This window comes from Salmo salar, chromosome 22 (genome assembly GCF_965601325.2).
Source record: "Salmo salar chromosome 22, fSalSal1, whole genome shotgun sequence".
Taxonomy (NCBI): Eukaryota; Metazoa; Chordata; class Actinopteri; order Salmoniformes; family Salmonidae; genus Salmo; species Salmo salar.
Window position 1 is genome coordinate 62,124,237 of NC_138312.1, and position 16,472 is coordinate 62,140,708.

Consider the following 16,472-nt stretch of genomic DNA (forward strand, 5'->3'; position numbering starts at 1 on the left):
AATAAAAATCTATTTAAATTACAGGTTGTATTGTAATAAAATAGGAAAAACGCCATGGGGGAGGAATACTTTTGCAAGGCACTGTAATACAGAACATTAATAGACAAGAACAGCTCAAGGACAGAACTAGATACATTTAAAACGTCACACATAGCCTACATACATTTTACATTTTAGTCATTCGGCAGACGCTCTTATCCAGAGCGACTTACAGTAGTGAATGCATACATTTCATTTCATGCATTTTTTTTGTACTGGCCCCCTGTGGGAATCGAACCCACAACCCTGGTGTTGCAAACACCATGCTCTACCAACTGAGCCACAGTACATTAAACCAAACCATCGAGGTCAATTAGAGGAGAGGCGTTGTGCCGTGAGCTGTTGCTTTATCTGTTGTTTTAACCAGGTTTGGTGTTCACTTGAGCAATCTGAGAACGAAGGGTGTTCCATTCAATCATGGCTCTATATAACACTATGTGTTCTGGATTTGTGGACTGTGGAAAAACCCCTTGTGGTATGTCTGGTGGGGTAAGTGTGTGTGTTAGACTCCAGCCACCCAGCCACCCTAGTCATAGACTGTTCTCTCTGCTACCGCACGGCAAGCGGTACCGGAGCGCCAAGTCCAGGTCCAAGAGGCTTCTAAACAGCTTCTACCCCCAAGCCATAAGACTCCTGAACAGCTAATCAAATGGCTACCCAGACTATTTGCATTGCCCCACTCCCTCCCCTCTCCACACCACTGCCACGCTCTGTTGTCATTTATGCATAAATCACTTTAATTAACTCTACCTACATGTACATACTACCTCTACTAAACGGCATCCCCCTGTATATATTGTTATTTTTTACTGCTGCTCTTTAATCACTTGTTACTTTTATCTCTTATTCTTATCTGTATTTTTTGAACCTGCACTGTCGGGGCTCATAAGTAAAGCATTTCACTGTAAGCAGGGGCGAAAATCTGATATCAACTTTGGGGGGGACAATTACATGAAATTTTCTCAAGAGCAATTCCTGAGGGGGACACCAAAAGTAGTGCTGTAACACATAGCCTACATTGTAATATGGTAAATGTATATTGAGGAACCAAAGAAATAAGGTGTTTGCCGTACTCCTAACTACCGGTACCCAAAACTACACAACTACTCACAACAGCAATACCATTGCCTTTAACAACTCTTAGTTCAGTCACCAGTTTAAGTTGAGAGTGGGGGTATCCATGGCATTTTCCAATTATGTTCCTATTTTACAAGTAAAAAAAATGGAGAACCTTTCATAATGTTGCCAAACAAAGACTCAACAAACTTACCTGAGACTCCCTGTCAGTCTGTCCCTGCATATCTGTCCCCAACTCTGCATGTCTGTGTGCCATCTGTTGCCTGCTCTGCCTAATGACGTCATTGTGAAACATTTCCATTAGAATTTCATTTCTTTCTTATGAACATTTTATCAACTAGTCTTTGAGATATTAGGCTACTAGGGTTCTTACTTTGCGTTTTGGTGTACTGAAAAATACTCTGATGTCCGTCTTTTATTTTTCTGCCATTTTTCTACCTGGCTGGCGGGCTACACACACAGTGTGTAGGTTATTTACAGTAGGAGATGGGCTTCTATCGTCTTATCTTTTATCATTCTATTTGGGCTTCGATCTAAAAGGTAGCTAGCAAATGTGAAACGGACTAAAATGACAAGAGTTGACAGCTGTATGAGTTCACCATTTACACAACATATGCTGCAACCTTTTGTAATTTTAATAGTTTGTTTCATATTGGCTGGCTTCCAACAATAGCTGAATTTGCAAAGCTAGCGAGCACCAATTCAGTTTCAGTGGTGTTTGCTATAATCTTTGCTACCCGGGTTAAATAAAATAAATAAATAAAAGTTCCCTTGCGACAATTTAGCTTTTGCAACGAGACCATTAAATATATTTAAAACAATGGTAGAAGAGAGTGTAGTTCTGTTCAGTTTGGACTTCAGTTTATCGCTAACCTTATCACAGGGACTTTGAAGCACTAACTTACATCATCTGCATGCTGATCTCGGAATAAATTGACGATAGCAAAGATTCCATCTTTGACGAGGGCACATAAATGGAATAGGTACTAGCTAGCTTAATAGTTAATATTTGCGCGCTAGCTCTGCATATTCAGCTAGTGTGTGTGCGCGATTGACTGGATTAACCTCACGTCAGTTACGTTCATTGAGTGCCTTTCAGACAGAAGACACGATCCCTCTGTTACCTTGCCAGTGGATCAAACCATTGTGAGGAAAAGGGTGGGGGGGTTGCAATCTTTTGAAACTTAAAAACGAGCTATTAAGTGTCTATAATCAGAACAATTGCTTTCATTGCGTATTATTAATATTATTTAAATTACATAGTTATGTTTCAGTGATATATTGGGGGGGACAAATCATATTTTTCCCAGGATGGGGGGGAGGGGGGGTCGTGTGTCCCCCGTCCCCCCCGGGATTTCCGCCCGACTGTAAGGTATTCGGCGCATGTGACTAATAAAATTTGATTTGAAATACAATGCTCTTAGTTTTAGAGATGTTTAGGACTAATTTATTACTCTTTGTTGAGGGTTGCAGTGATTTAACTAGCTGTGGTTGGTTGAATCATCAGCATACATAGACACACAGACTTTGTTTAATGTCAGTGGCAGGTCATTAGTAAAAATAAAACTAGATGGTAATTTCCTATGAAGGAAAATTGTGCGACTTGCTTCAGCTCTTTGGAAGTATTTTTTTGTAGCAGTGGATAGGACAGCCTGAACATGTGAAAGTTGGTTTGATGTCTCTAACTTGAATGGTTCAAGAGTTACAATTATTGTTGGTGGATATTATATGCTAATTTATGTACATTTAAGTAGTTATAATTTATATAGTGCAGACCAGAGCTAGCTAGCTAGCTACGCCCGGGACCAGAGCTAGCTAGCTAGCTACGCCCGGGACCAGAGCTAGCTAGCTAGCTACGCCCGGGACCAGAGCTAGCTAGCTACGCCCGGGACCAGAGCTAGCTAGCTAGCTAGCTACGCCCGGGACCAGAGCTAGCTAGCTAGCTAGCTACGCCCGGGACCAGAGCTAGCTAGCTAGCTAGCTAGCTACGCCCGGGACCAGAGCTAGCTAGCTAGCTAGCTACGCCCGGGACCAGAGCTAGCTAGCTAGCTAGCTACGCCCGGGACCAGAGCTAGCTAGCTAGCTAGCTACGCCCGGGACCAGAGCTAGCTAGCTAGCTAGCTACGCCCGGGACCAGAGCTAGCTAGCTAGCTAGCTAGCTACGCCCGGGACCAGAGCTAGCTAGCTAGCTAGCTAGCTACGCCCGGGACCAGAGCTAGCTAGCTAGCTAGCTAGCTACGCCCGGGACCAGAGCTAGCTAGCTAGCTAGCTACGCCCGGGACCAGAGCTAGCTAGCTAGCTAGCTACGCCCGGGACCAGAGCTAGCTAGCTAGCTAGCTACGCCCGGGACCAGAGCTAGCTAGCTACGCCCGGGACCAGAGCTAGCTAGCTAGCTAGCTAGCTACGCCCGGGACCAGAGCTAGCTAGCTAGCTACGCCCGGGACCAGAGCTAGCTAGCTAGCTAGCTACGCCCGGGACCAGAGCTAGCTAGCTAGCTAGCTACGCCCGGGACCAGAGCTAGCTAGCTAGCTAGCTACGCCCGGGACCAGAGCTAGCTAGCTAGCTAGCTAGCTACGCCCGGGACCAGAGCTAGCTAGCTACGCCCGGGACCAGAGCTAGCTAGCTAGCTAGCTAGCTAGCTACGCCCGGGACCAGAGCTAGCTAGCTAGCTAGCTACGCCCGGGACCAGAGCTAGCTAGCTACGCCCGGGACCAGAGCTAGCTAGCTAGCTAGCTAGCTAGCTAGCTACGCCCAGGACCAGAGACTGACCCTAGTCCCCCGACACAAACTACTGCAGCATAAATACTGGAGGCTGAGACAGGAGGGGTCAGGAGACACTGTGGCCCCATCCGACAGTAGTTGTGGTCAGTAGTCGTCGTCAGTAGTTGTGGTCATCAGGCTTCGAATTTCCCAGCGGCATCATTGGCCTGTGGAATGTTGTCCCACTTGTCTTCAATGTCTGTGCGAAGTTACTAGATATTGGCGGGAACTGGAGCATCTCAAACATGCTCAATGAGTGAAATGTCTGGTGAGTACGCAGACCATGTAAGAACTGGGACATTTTCAGCTTCCAGGAATTGTTTACAGATCCTTGTGACATGGGGCCGTTCATTATCATGCTGAAACATGAGGTGATGGTGGTGGATGAATGGCACGACAATTGGCCTCAGGATATCGTCACGGCATTCAAATTGCCATAGATAGACCGCTGCGCCACTCGGGAGGCCTAAGGCACTGCATCGCAGTGCTAGAGGCATCACTACAGAACCGGGTTTAATCCCAGGCTGTGTCGCAGCCGGCCGCGACCGGGAGACCCATTAGGCGCACAATTGGCCCAGCCTCGTCCGGGTTAGGGGAAGGTTTGGTCGGCCGGTATGTTCTTGTCCCATCGCGCTATAGCGACTCCTTGTGGCATGCCGGGCGCATGCAAACTTTGGTCGCTAACTGTACGGTGTTTCCTCCGACAAATTGGTGCGGCTGGCTTCTGGGGTTAAGCGAGCAGTGTGTCAAGAAGCAGTGCGGCTTGGCGGGGTCGTGTTTCAGAGGACACACGGCTCTCGACCTTCGCCTCTCCCGAGTCCGTAGGGGAGTTGCAGCGATAGGATTGCATCCGACCTGGCAGGCCGTTCCTACCAAGTGACATGGAGAGGATTTGTGTATGGACCACGCACTCCCACTACTGGTGTCCCCCAGGGCTCAGTTCTAGGCCGCCTTCTCTTTAAGTTACTCCGTCACATCCTCACATGGTCTCTCCTATCATTGCTATGCGGATGACACTCAACTACTTTTCTCCTTCCCCCCTGCTGACACACATCTCTGCGTGCCTGGCAGATATTTCAACTTGGATGTCGGCCCACCACCTCAAGCTCAACCTTGACAACACAGAACTGCTCTTCCTCCCGGGGGAAGGCGTGCCCGCTCAAAGACCTCTCCATCACGGTGGACAACTCCACAGTGTCGCCCTCCCAGAGTGCAAAGAACCTTGGCTTGACCCTGGACAACACCCTGTCGTTCTCTGCAAACATCAAAGCAGTGACCCGCTCCTGCAGGTTCATACTCTACAACATCCGTAGAGTACGACCCTACCTCACACAGGAAGCGGTGCAGGTCCTAATCCAGGCACTCCTGTCTGGACTACTGTAACTTGCTGTTGGCTTGGCTCCCCGCTTGTGCCATCAAACGCCTGCAATTTATCCATAACGCTGCAGCCCGCCTGATTTTCAACCTTCCCAAGTTCATGCCACCCCGCTGCTCCTCATGCCACCCCGCTGCTCCTCATGCCACCCCGCTGCTCCTCATGCCACCCCGCTGCTCCTCATGCCACCCCGCTGGAGCTTGCATCTTTGAAGAATCTCAAACATAAAATTTACACTACCGTTCAAAAGTTTGGGGGGTCACTTATAAATGTCCTTGTTTTTGAAAGAAAAGCACATTTTTTTGGTCCATTAAAATAACATCAAATTGATCAGAAGTACAGTGTAAACATTGTTAATGTTGTAAATGACTATTGTAGCTGGAAACGTCTGTTTTTTAATGGAATATCTACAGAGGCCCATTATCAGCAACCATCACTCCTGTGTTCCAATGGCACGTTGTGTTAGCTAATCCAAGTTTATCATTAAAAAGGCTAATTAAAAGGCTAATTGATAATTAGAAACCCTTTTGCAGTTATGTTGGCACAGCTGAAAACTGTTGTGCTAATTAAAGAAGCAATAAAACTGGCCTGGAGCGTCAGCATTTGTGGGTTCCATTACAGGCTCAAAATGGCCAGAAACAAATAACTTTCTTCTGAAACTCGTCAGTCTATTCGTTCTGAGAAATTAAGGCTATTCCATGCGAGAAATTGCCAAGAAACTGAAGATCTCGTACAACGCTGTGTACTACTCCCTTCACAGAACAGCGCAAACTGTCTCTAACCAGAATAGTAAGAGTGGGAGGCCCCGGTGCACAACTGAGCAAGAGGACAAGTACATTAGAGTGTCTAGTTTGAGAAACAGACACCTCACAAGTCCTCAACTGGCAGCTTCATTAAATAGTACCCGCAAAACCCTAGTCTCAACGTCAACAGTGAAGAGGCGACTCCTGGATGCTGGCCTTCAAGGGAGAGTTGCAAAGAAAAAGCCATATCTCAGACTGGCCAATAAAAATAAAAGATTAAGACGGTCAAAAGAACACAGACACTGGACAGAGGAAGATTGGGGAAAAAAGTGTTATGGACAGACAAATCTAAGCTTGAGGTGTTCGGATCACAAAGAAGAACATTCGTGAGACGCAGAAAAATGAAAAGATGCTGGAGGAGTGCTTAATACCATCTGTCATCATGGTGGAGGCAATGTGATGGTCTGGGGGTGCTTTGGTGCTGGTAAAGTGGGAGATTTGTACAGGGTGAAAGGGATCTTGAAGTAGGAAGGCTATCACTCCATTTTGCAATTTAAAAATAACAAAACCGACAGTTCCGTCAGGTACTTACACAAAACGGAAAACCACTCACAAAAACCCAAAGGAAAACAGGCTGCCTAAGTATGGCTTCCAACCAGAGACAACGAAAGACACCTGCCTCTGATTGGAAACCACACTCGGCCAAACCTGGAAACCGAAACATAGAAAATGAAAACTAGAACCAAAATCCCCTAGACCAAAAACCCCAAAACACACAAAACAACCCCCCTGCCACGCCCTGACCATACTACAATTACAAATGACCCCTTTACTGGTCAGGACGTGACAAAGTTGAAGCACACAATTATTATTTAAATTAAAAATATTTTTTTATGACCTTGTCAACATCTTGACTATATTTTCTATTAATTTTGCAACTCATTTTCAGTCTCCTCCCTTATATCAGCATCGGTCTGGACATGACAGGCTGTATGTAGCCAATAGGCATCGGCTATCACCTAAACATCAACATAAAGGCTAATTACTTATGTACATTTACATACACTTGTTTTTCTTCACAGAATACCTAGTTTTTCAGTTTTGAAATAAATGTAATTAGCTATTTTGGTCAATGGCCTTGGTTGCCCAGGGCAGGTGGCCTTGGTTGCCCAGGGCAGGTGGCCTTGGTTGCCCAGGGCAGGTGGCCTTGGTTGCCCAGGGCAGGTGGCCTTGGGGCCCTGGCAGGTGGCCTTGGGGCCCTGGCAGGTGGCCTTGGGGCCCATGGCAGGTGGCCTTGGTGCCCTGGCAGGTGGCCTTGGTTGCCCAGGGCAGGTGGCCTTGGTTGCCCAGGGCAGGTGGCCTTGGTTGCCCAGGGCAGGTGGCCTTGGGGCCCTGGCAGGTGGCCTTGGTTGCCCAGGGCAGGTGGCCTTGGTTGCCCTGGCAGGTGGCCTTGGGGCCCTGGCAGGTGGCCTTGGGGCCCTGGCAGGTGGCCTTGGGGCCCTCAGCTACTGACCACAGTGAAAGTTGGTTTGCTGTATCTAGCCTGAACGGTTCAAGAGTTACTGTTGGTGGGTTATTTTATGCAAATGTATATAGTTATTTTATGCAAATGTATATAGTTATAGTTGATAAAAGTTTTAAAGAATTAGAAATGAGTATAGCCTGAACATGTGACAGTTGGTTTGGTGTCCCTAGCCTGAAAGGTTCAAGAACTACTGTTGGTGAGTTATTTTATGCTGACATTTGTTGTTGCCCACCTTACAGAAGGCTATGTCCGCCTGCTAATACGGGACGTCCGCCTGCTAATACGGGACGTCCGCCTGCTAATACGGGACGTCCGCCTGCTAATACGGGACGTCCGCCTGCTAATACGGGATATCCGCCTGCTAATACGGGATATCCGCCTGCTAATACGGGACGTCCGCCTGCTAATACGGGACGTCCGCCTGCTAATACGGGACGTCCGCCTGCTAATACGGGACGTCCGCCTGCTAATACGGGACGTCCGCCTGCTAATACGGGACGTCCGCCTGCTAATACGGGACGTCCGCCTGCTAATACGGGATATCCGCCTGCTAATACGGGACATCCGCCTGCTAATACGGGACATCCGCCTGCTAATACTGGATATCCGCCTGCTAATACGGGACGTCCGCCTGCTAATACGGGACGTCCGCCTGCTAATACGGGACGTCCGCCTGCTAATACGGGATGTCCGCCTGCTAATACGGGACGTCCGCCTGCTAATACTGGACGTCCGCCTGCTAATACGGGACGTCCGCCTGCTAATACGGGACGTCCGCCTGCTAATACGGGATATCCGCCTGCTAATACGGGACGTCCGCCTGCTAATACGGGACGTCCGCCTGCTAATACGGGATATCCGCCTGCTAATACTGGATATCCGCCTGCTAATACGGGATGTCCGCCTGCTAATACGGGACGTCCGCCTGCTAATACGGGATGTCCGCCTGCTAATACGGGATATCCGCCTGCTAATACTGGACGTCCGCCTGCTAATACTGGACGTCCGCCTGCTAATACGGGACGTCCGCCTGCTAATACGGGACGTCCGCCTGCTAATACGGGATATCCGCCTGCTAATACGGGATATCCGCCTGCTAATACGGGACGTCCGCCTGCTAATACGGGATATCCGCCTGCTAATACGGGACGTCCGCCTGCTAATACGGGACGTCCGCCTGCTAATACGGGACGTCCGCCTGCTAATACGGGACGTCCGCCTGCTAATACGGGACGTCCGCCTGCTAATACGGGACGTCCGCCTGCTAATACGGGACGTCCGCCTGCTAATACGGGACGTCCGCCTGCTAATACGGGACGTCCGCCTGCTAATACGGGACGTCCGCCTGCTAATACGGGACGTCCGCCTGCTAATACGGGACGTCCGCCTGCTAATACGGGACATCCGCCTGCTAATACGGGACGTCCGCCTGCTAATACGGGACGTCCGCCTGCTAATACGGGACGTCCGCCTGCTAATACGGGACGTCCGCCTGCTAATACGGGACGTCCGCCTGCTAATACGGGACGTCCGCCTGCTAATACGGGACGTCCGCCTGCTAATACGGGACGTCCGCCTGCTAATACGGGACGTCCGCCTGCTAATACGGGACGTCCGCCTGCTAATACGGGACGTCCGCCTGCTAATACGGGACGTCCGCCTGCTAATACGGGACATCCGCCTGCTAATACGGGACGTCCGCCTGCTAATACGGGACGTCCGCCTGCTAATACGGGACGTCCGCCTGCTAATACGGGACGTCCGCCTGCTAATACGGGACGTCCGCCTGCTAATACGGGACGTCCGCCTGCTAATACGGGACGTCCGCCTGCTAATACGGGACATCCGCCTGCTAATACGGGACGTCCGCCTGCTAATACGGGACGTCCGCCTGCTAATACGGGACGTCCGCCTGCTAATACGGGACGTCCGCCTGCTAATACGGGACATCCGCCTGCTAATACGGGACGTCCGCCTGCTAATACGGGACGTCCGCCTGCTAATACGGGACGTCCGCCTGCTAATACGGGACGTCCGCCTGCTAATACGGGACGTCCGCCTGCTAATACGGGACGTCCGCCTGCTAATACGGGACGTCCGCCTGCTAATACGGGACGTCCGCCTGCTAATACGGGACGTCCGCCTGCTAATACGGGACATCCGCCTGCTAATACGGGACGTCCGCCTGCTAATACGGGACGTCCGCCTGCTAATACGGGACGTCCGCCTGCTAATACGGGACGTCCGCCTGCTAATACGGGACGTCCGCCTGCTAATACGGGACGTCCGCCTGCTAATACGGGACGTCCGCCTGCTAATACGGGACGTCCGCCTGCTAATACGGGACATCCGCCTGCTAATACGGGACGTCCGCCTGCTAATACGGGACGTCCGCCTGCTAATACGGGACGTCCGCCTGCTAATACGGGACGTCCGCCTGCTAATACGGGACGTCCGCCTGCTAATACGGGACGTCCGCCTGCTAATACGGGACGTCCGCCTGCTAATACGGGACGTCCGCCTGCTAATACGGGACGTCCGCCTGCTAATACGGGACGTCCGCCTGCTAATACGGGACGTCCGCCTGCTAATACGGGACGTCCGCCTGCTAATACGGGACGTCCGCCTGCTAATACGGGACGTCCGCCTGCTAATACGGGACGTCCGCCTGCTAATACGGGACGTCCGCCTGCTAATACGGGACGTCCGCCTGCTAATACGGGACGTCCGCCTGCTAATACGGGACGTCCGCCTGCTAATACGGGACGTCCGCCTGCTAATACGGGACGTCCGCCTGCTAATACGGGACGTCCGCCTGCTAATACGGGACGTCCGCCTGCTAATACGGGACGTCCGCCTGCTAATACGGGACGTCCGCCTGCTAATACGGGACGTCCGCCTGCTAATACGGGACGTCCGCCTGCTAATACGGGACGTCCGCCTGCTAATACGGGACGTCCGCCTGCTAATACGGGACGTCCGCCTGCTAATACGGGACGTCCGCCTGCTAATACGGGACGTCCGCCTGCTAATACGGGACGTCCGCCTGCTAATACGGGACGTCCGCCTGCTAATACGGGACGTCCGCCTGCTAATACGGGACGTCCGCCTGCTAATACGGGACGTCCGCCTGCTAATACGGGACGTCCGCCTGCTAATACGGGACGTCCGCCTGCTAATACGGGACGTCCGCCTGCTAATACGGGACGTCCGCCTGCTAATACGGGACGTCCGCCTGCTAATACGGGACGTCCGCCTGCTAATACGGGACGTCCGCCTGCTAATACGGGACGTCCGCCTGCTAATACGGGACGTCCGCCTGCTAATACGGGACGTCCGCCTGCTAATACGGGACGTCCGCCTGCTAATACGGGACGTCCGCCTGCTAATACGGGACGTCCGCCTGCTAATACGGGACGTCCGCCTGCTAATACGGGATATCCGCCTGCTAATACTGGACATCCGCCTGCTAATACGGGACGTCCGCCTGCTAATACGGGACGTCCGCCTGCTAATACTGGATATCCGCCTGCTAATACTGGACATCCGCCTGCTAATACGGGACGTCCGCCTGCTAATACGGGACGTCCGCCTGCTAATACGGGACGTCCGCCTGCTAATACGGGACGTCCGCCTGCTAATACGGGACGTCCGCCTGCTAATACGGGACGTCCGCCTGCTAATACGGGACGTCCGCCTGCTAATACGGGACGTCCGCCTGCTAATACTGGACGTCCGCCTGCTAATACGGGACATCCGCCTGCTAATACGGGACGTCCGCCTGCTAATACGGGACGTCCGCCTGCTAATACGGGATATCCGCCTGCTAATACTGGACGTCCGCCTGCTAATACGGGACGTCCGCCTGCTAATACGGGACGTCCGCCTGCTAATACGGGACGTCCGCCTGCTAATACGGGACGTCCGCCTGCTAATACGGGACGTCCGCCTGCTAATACGGGACGTCCGCCTGCTAATACGGGACGTCCGCCTGCTAATACGGGACGTCCGCCTGCTAATACGGGATATCCGCCTGCTAATACGGGACGTCCGCCTGCTAATACGGGACGTCCGCCTGCTAATACGGGACGTCCGCCTGCTAATACGGGATATCCGCCTGCTAATACTGGACATCCGCCTGCTAATACGGGACGTCCGCCTGCTAATACGGGACGTCCGCCTGCTAATACTGGATATCCGCCTGCTAATACTGGACATCCGCCTGCTAATACGGGACGTCCGCCTGCTAATACGGGACGTCCGCCTGCTAATACGGGACGTCCGCCTGCTAATACGGGACGTCCGCCTGCTAATACGGGACGTCCGCCTGCTAATACGGGACGTCCGCCTGCTAATACGGGACGTCCGCCTGCTAATACGGGACGTCCGCCTGCTAATACTGGACGTCCGCCTGCTAATACGGGACATCCGCCTGCTAATACGGGACGTCCGCCTGCTAATACGGGACGTCCGCCTGCTAATACGGGATATCCGCCTGCTAATACTGGACGTCCGCCTGCTAATACGGGACGTCCGCCTGCTAATACGGGACGTCCGCCTGCTAATACGGGACGTCCGCCTGCTAATACGGGACGTCCGCCTGCTAATACGGGACGTCCGCCTGCTAATACGGGACGTCCGCCTGCTAATACGGGACGTCCGCCTGCTAATACGGGACGTCCGCCTGCTAATACGGGACATCCGCCTGCTAATACGGGACGTCCGCCTGCTAATACGGGACGTCCGCCTGCTAATACGGGACGTCCGCCTGCTAATACGGGACGTCCGCCTGCTAATACGGGACGTCCGCCTGCTAATACGGGACGTCCGCCTGCTAATACGGGACGTCCGCCTGCTAATACGGGACGTCCGCCTGCTAATACGGGACGTCCGCCTGCTAATACGGGACGTCCGCCTGCTAATACGGGACGTCCGCCTGCTAATACGGGACGTCCGCCTGCTAATACGGGACGTCCGCCTGCTAATACGGGACGTCCGCCTGCTAATACGGGACATCCGCCTGCTAATACGGGACGTCCGCCTGCTAATACGGGACGTCCGCCTGCTAATACGGGACGTCCGCCTGCTAATACGGGACGTCCGCCTGCTAATACGGGACGTCCGCCTGCTAATACGGGACGTCCGCCTGCTAATACGGGACGTCCGCCTGCTAATACGGGACGTCCGCCTGCTAATACGGGACGTCCGCCTGCTAATACGGGACGTCCGCCTGCTAATACGGGACGTCCGCCTGCTAATACGGGACGTCCGCCTGCTAATACGGGACGTCCGCCTGCTAATACGGGACGTCCGCCTGCTAATACGGGACGTCCGCCTGCTAATACGGGACGTCCGCCTGCTAATACGGGACGTCCGCCTGCTAATACGGGATATCCGCCTGCTAATACTGGACATCCGCCTGCTAATACGGGACGTCCGCCTGCTAATACGGGACGTCCGCCTGCTAATACTGGATATCCGCCTGCTAATACTGGACATCCGCCTGCTAATACGGGACGTCCGCCTGCTAATACGGGACGTCCGCCTGCTAATACGGGACGTCCGCCTGCTAATACGGGACGTCCGCCTGCTAATACGGGACGTCCGCCTGCTAATACGGGACGTCCGCCTGCTAATACGGGACGTCCGCCTGCTAATACGGGACGTCCGCCTGCTAATACGGGACGTCCGCCTGCTAATACGGGACGTCCGCCTGCTAATACGGGACGTCCGCCTGCTAATACGGGACGTCCGCCTGCTAATACGGGACGTCCGCCTGCTAATACGGGACGTCCGCCTGCTAATACGGGACGTCCGCCTGCTAATACGGGATATCCGCCTGCTAATACGGGACGTCCGCCTGCTAATACGGGACGTCCGCCTGCTAATACGGGACGTCCGCCTGCTAATACGGGATATCCGCCTGCTAATACTGGACATCCGCCTGCTAATACGGGACGTCCGCCTGCTAATACGGGACGTCCGCCTGCTAATACTGGATATCCGCCTGCTAATACTGGACATCCGCCTGCTAATACGGGACGTCCGCCTGCTAATACGGGACGTCCGCCTGCTAATACGGGACGTCCGCCTGCTAATACGGGACGTCCGCCTGCTAATACGGGACGTCCGCCTGCTAATACGGGACGTCCGCCTGCTAATACGGGACGTCCGCCTGCTAATACGGGACGTCCGCCTGCTAATACTGGACGTCCGCCTGCTAATACGGGACATCCGCCTGCTAATACGGGACGTCCGCCTGCTAATACGGGACGTCCGCCTGCTAATACGGGATATCCGCCTGCTAATACTGGACGTCCGCCTGCTAATACGGGACGTCCGCCTGCTAATACGGGACGTCCGCCTGCTAATACGGGACGTCCGCCTGCTAATACGGGACGTCCGCCTGCTAATACGGGACGTCCGCCTGCTAATACGGGACGTCCGCCTGCTAATACGGGACGTCCGCCTGCTAATACGGGACATCCGCCTGCTAATACGGGACATCCGCCTGCTAATACGGGACGTCCGCCTGCTAATACGGGACATCCGCCTGCTAATACGGGACGTCCGCCTGCTAATACGGGACATCCGCCTGCTAATACGGGACGTCCGCCTGCTAATACGGGACATCCGCCTGCTAATACGGGACGTCCGCCTGCTAATACGGGACGTCCGCCTGCTAATACGGGACGTCCGCCTGCTAATACGGGACGTCCGCCTGCTAATACGGGTAAAGGCCCAGTGCACAACTTTCGTGTGTTTTTTGTTGTTATTTCTACAGTTACTAAAACAGCTGTATCGTTAGATCCGTAGTGGACATTTTTGTTCCGTGAACAGATTTGAATATAGAGAAGTAGAAAGTTGTCATACCCTATAACTTTTTTGTTTAACTTGTTGGTGAAGTGGTCAAAAATTCAGTTTATAAAAAAACGATAGAGAAAATGTTGTTGATACGGTCACTTAAACAGCTGTAGCGTTTGATCGGTATCAGATAATTCTGTTTTTATTTCAGATTTGAAAAGCAGAGAAGTAGAGGAAGATTATTTGTTTTAAAGTTTTGTCTATGTTGGTTGCAAAGTGGTCAAAGTAGCTGATGTGTCAAAAGTTACATTGTTTTACAGTGAATGTTGGAAGTGACGATGTCGCAATGGGAAGCTTTAGAATGTTGGGGGAAAAAATATTTTTATTTTACCTTTATTTCACCTTTATTTAACCAGGTAGGCAAGTTGAGAACAGGTTCTCATTTACAACTGCGACCTGTTAATATTACTTTAATATTTTAATGTTAACGGGCACGACAAAAGATTTACTGTGAAATAGCGAATTCATTCACAGTGACTAATTCATAACATCCAGAAAGCAGAGGGTCTGTTTCAATTTAGGAAATTCTCCATAATTATTTTTGCTCCGTGAAGTAATCCAACAATGTGTACGCCGCCTTCTCTCATCGAGTCCTCCTCTCTCATCGAGTCCTCCTCTCTCATCGAGTCCTCCTCTCTCATCGAGTCCTCCTCTCTCATCCTCCTCTCTCATCGAGTCCTCCTCTCTCATCGAGTCCTCCTCTCTCATCGAGTCCTCCTCTCTCATCCTCCTCTCTCATCCTCCTCTCTCATCGAGTCCTCCTCTCTCATCGAGTCCTCCTCTCTCATCGAGTCCTCCTCTCTCATCCTCCTCTCTCATCCTCCTCTCTCATCGAGTCCTCCTCTCTCATCGAGTCCTCCTCTCTCATCCTCCTCTCTCATCGAGTCCTCCTCTCTCATCGAGTCCTCCTCTCTCATCCTCCTCTCTCACCCTCCTCTCTCACCCTCCTCTCTCATCGAGTCCTCTCTCTCATCGAGTCCTCCTCTCTCACCCTCCTCTCTCATCCTCCTCTCTCATCGAGTCCTCCTCTCTCATCGAGTCCTCCTCTCTCATCCTCCTCTCTCATCGAATCCTCCTCTCTCATCCTCCTCTCTCATCGAGTCCTCCTCTCTCATCCTCCTCTCTCATCCTCCTCTCTCATCGAGTCCTCCTCTCTCATCGAGTCCTCCTCTCTCATCCTCCTCTCTCATCCTCCTCTCTCATCGAGTCCTCCTCTCTCATCGAGTCCTCCTCTCTCATCGAGTCCTCCTCTCTCATCCTCCTCTCTCATCGAGTCCTCCTCTCTCATCCTCCTCTCTCATCCTCCTCTCTCATCGAGTCCTCCTCTCTCATCGAGTCCTCCTCTCTCATCGAGTCCTCCTCTCTCATCGAGTCCTCCTCTCTCATCCTCCTCTCTCATCCTCCTCTCTCATCGAGTCCTCCTCTCTCATCGAGTCCTCCTCTCTCATCGAGTCCTCCTCTCTCATCCTCCTCTCTCATCCTCCTCTCTCATCGAGTCCTCCTCTCTCATCGAGTCCTCCTCTCTCATCCTCCTCTCTCATCGAGTCCTCCTCTCTCATCCTCCTCTCTCATCGAGTCCTCCTCTCTCATCCTCCTCTCTCATCGAGTCCTCCTCTCTCATCCTCCTCTCTCATCCTCCTCTCTCATCCTCCTCTCTCATCGAGTCCTCCTCTCTCATCGAGTCCTCCTCTCTCATCGAGTCCTCTCTCATCGAGTCCTCCTCTCTCATCGAGTCCTCTCTCATCGAGTCCTCCTCTCTCATCGAGTCCTCCTCTCTCATCCTCCTCTCTCATCCTCCTCTCTCATCGAGTCCTCCTCTCTCATCGAGTCCTCCTCTCTCATCCTCCTCTCTCATCGAGTCCTCCTCTCTCATCGAGTCCTCCTCTCTCATCGAGTCCTCTCTCATCCTCCTCTCTCATCCTCCTCTCTCATCGAGTCCTCCTCTCTCATCGAGTCCTCCTCTCTCATCCTCCTCTCTCATCGAGTCCTCCTCTCTCATCGAGTCCTCCTCTCTCATCCTCCTCTCTCATCGAGTCCTCCTCTCTCATCGAGTCCTCCTCTCTCATCGAGTCCTCCTCTCTCATCGAGT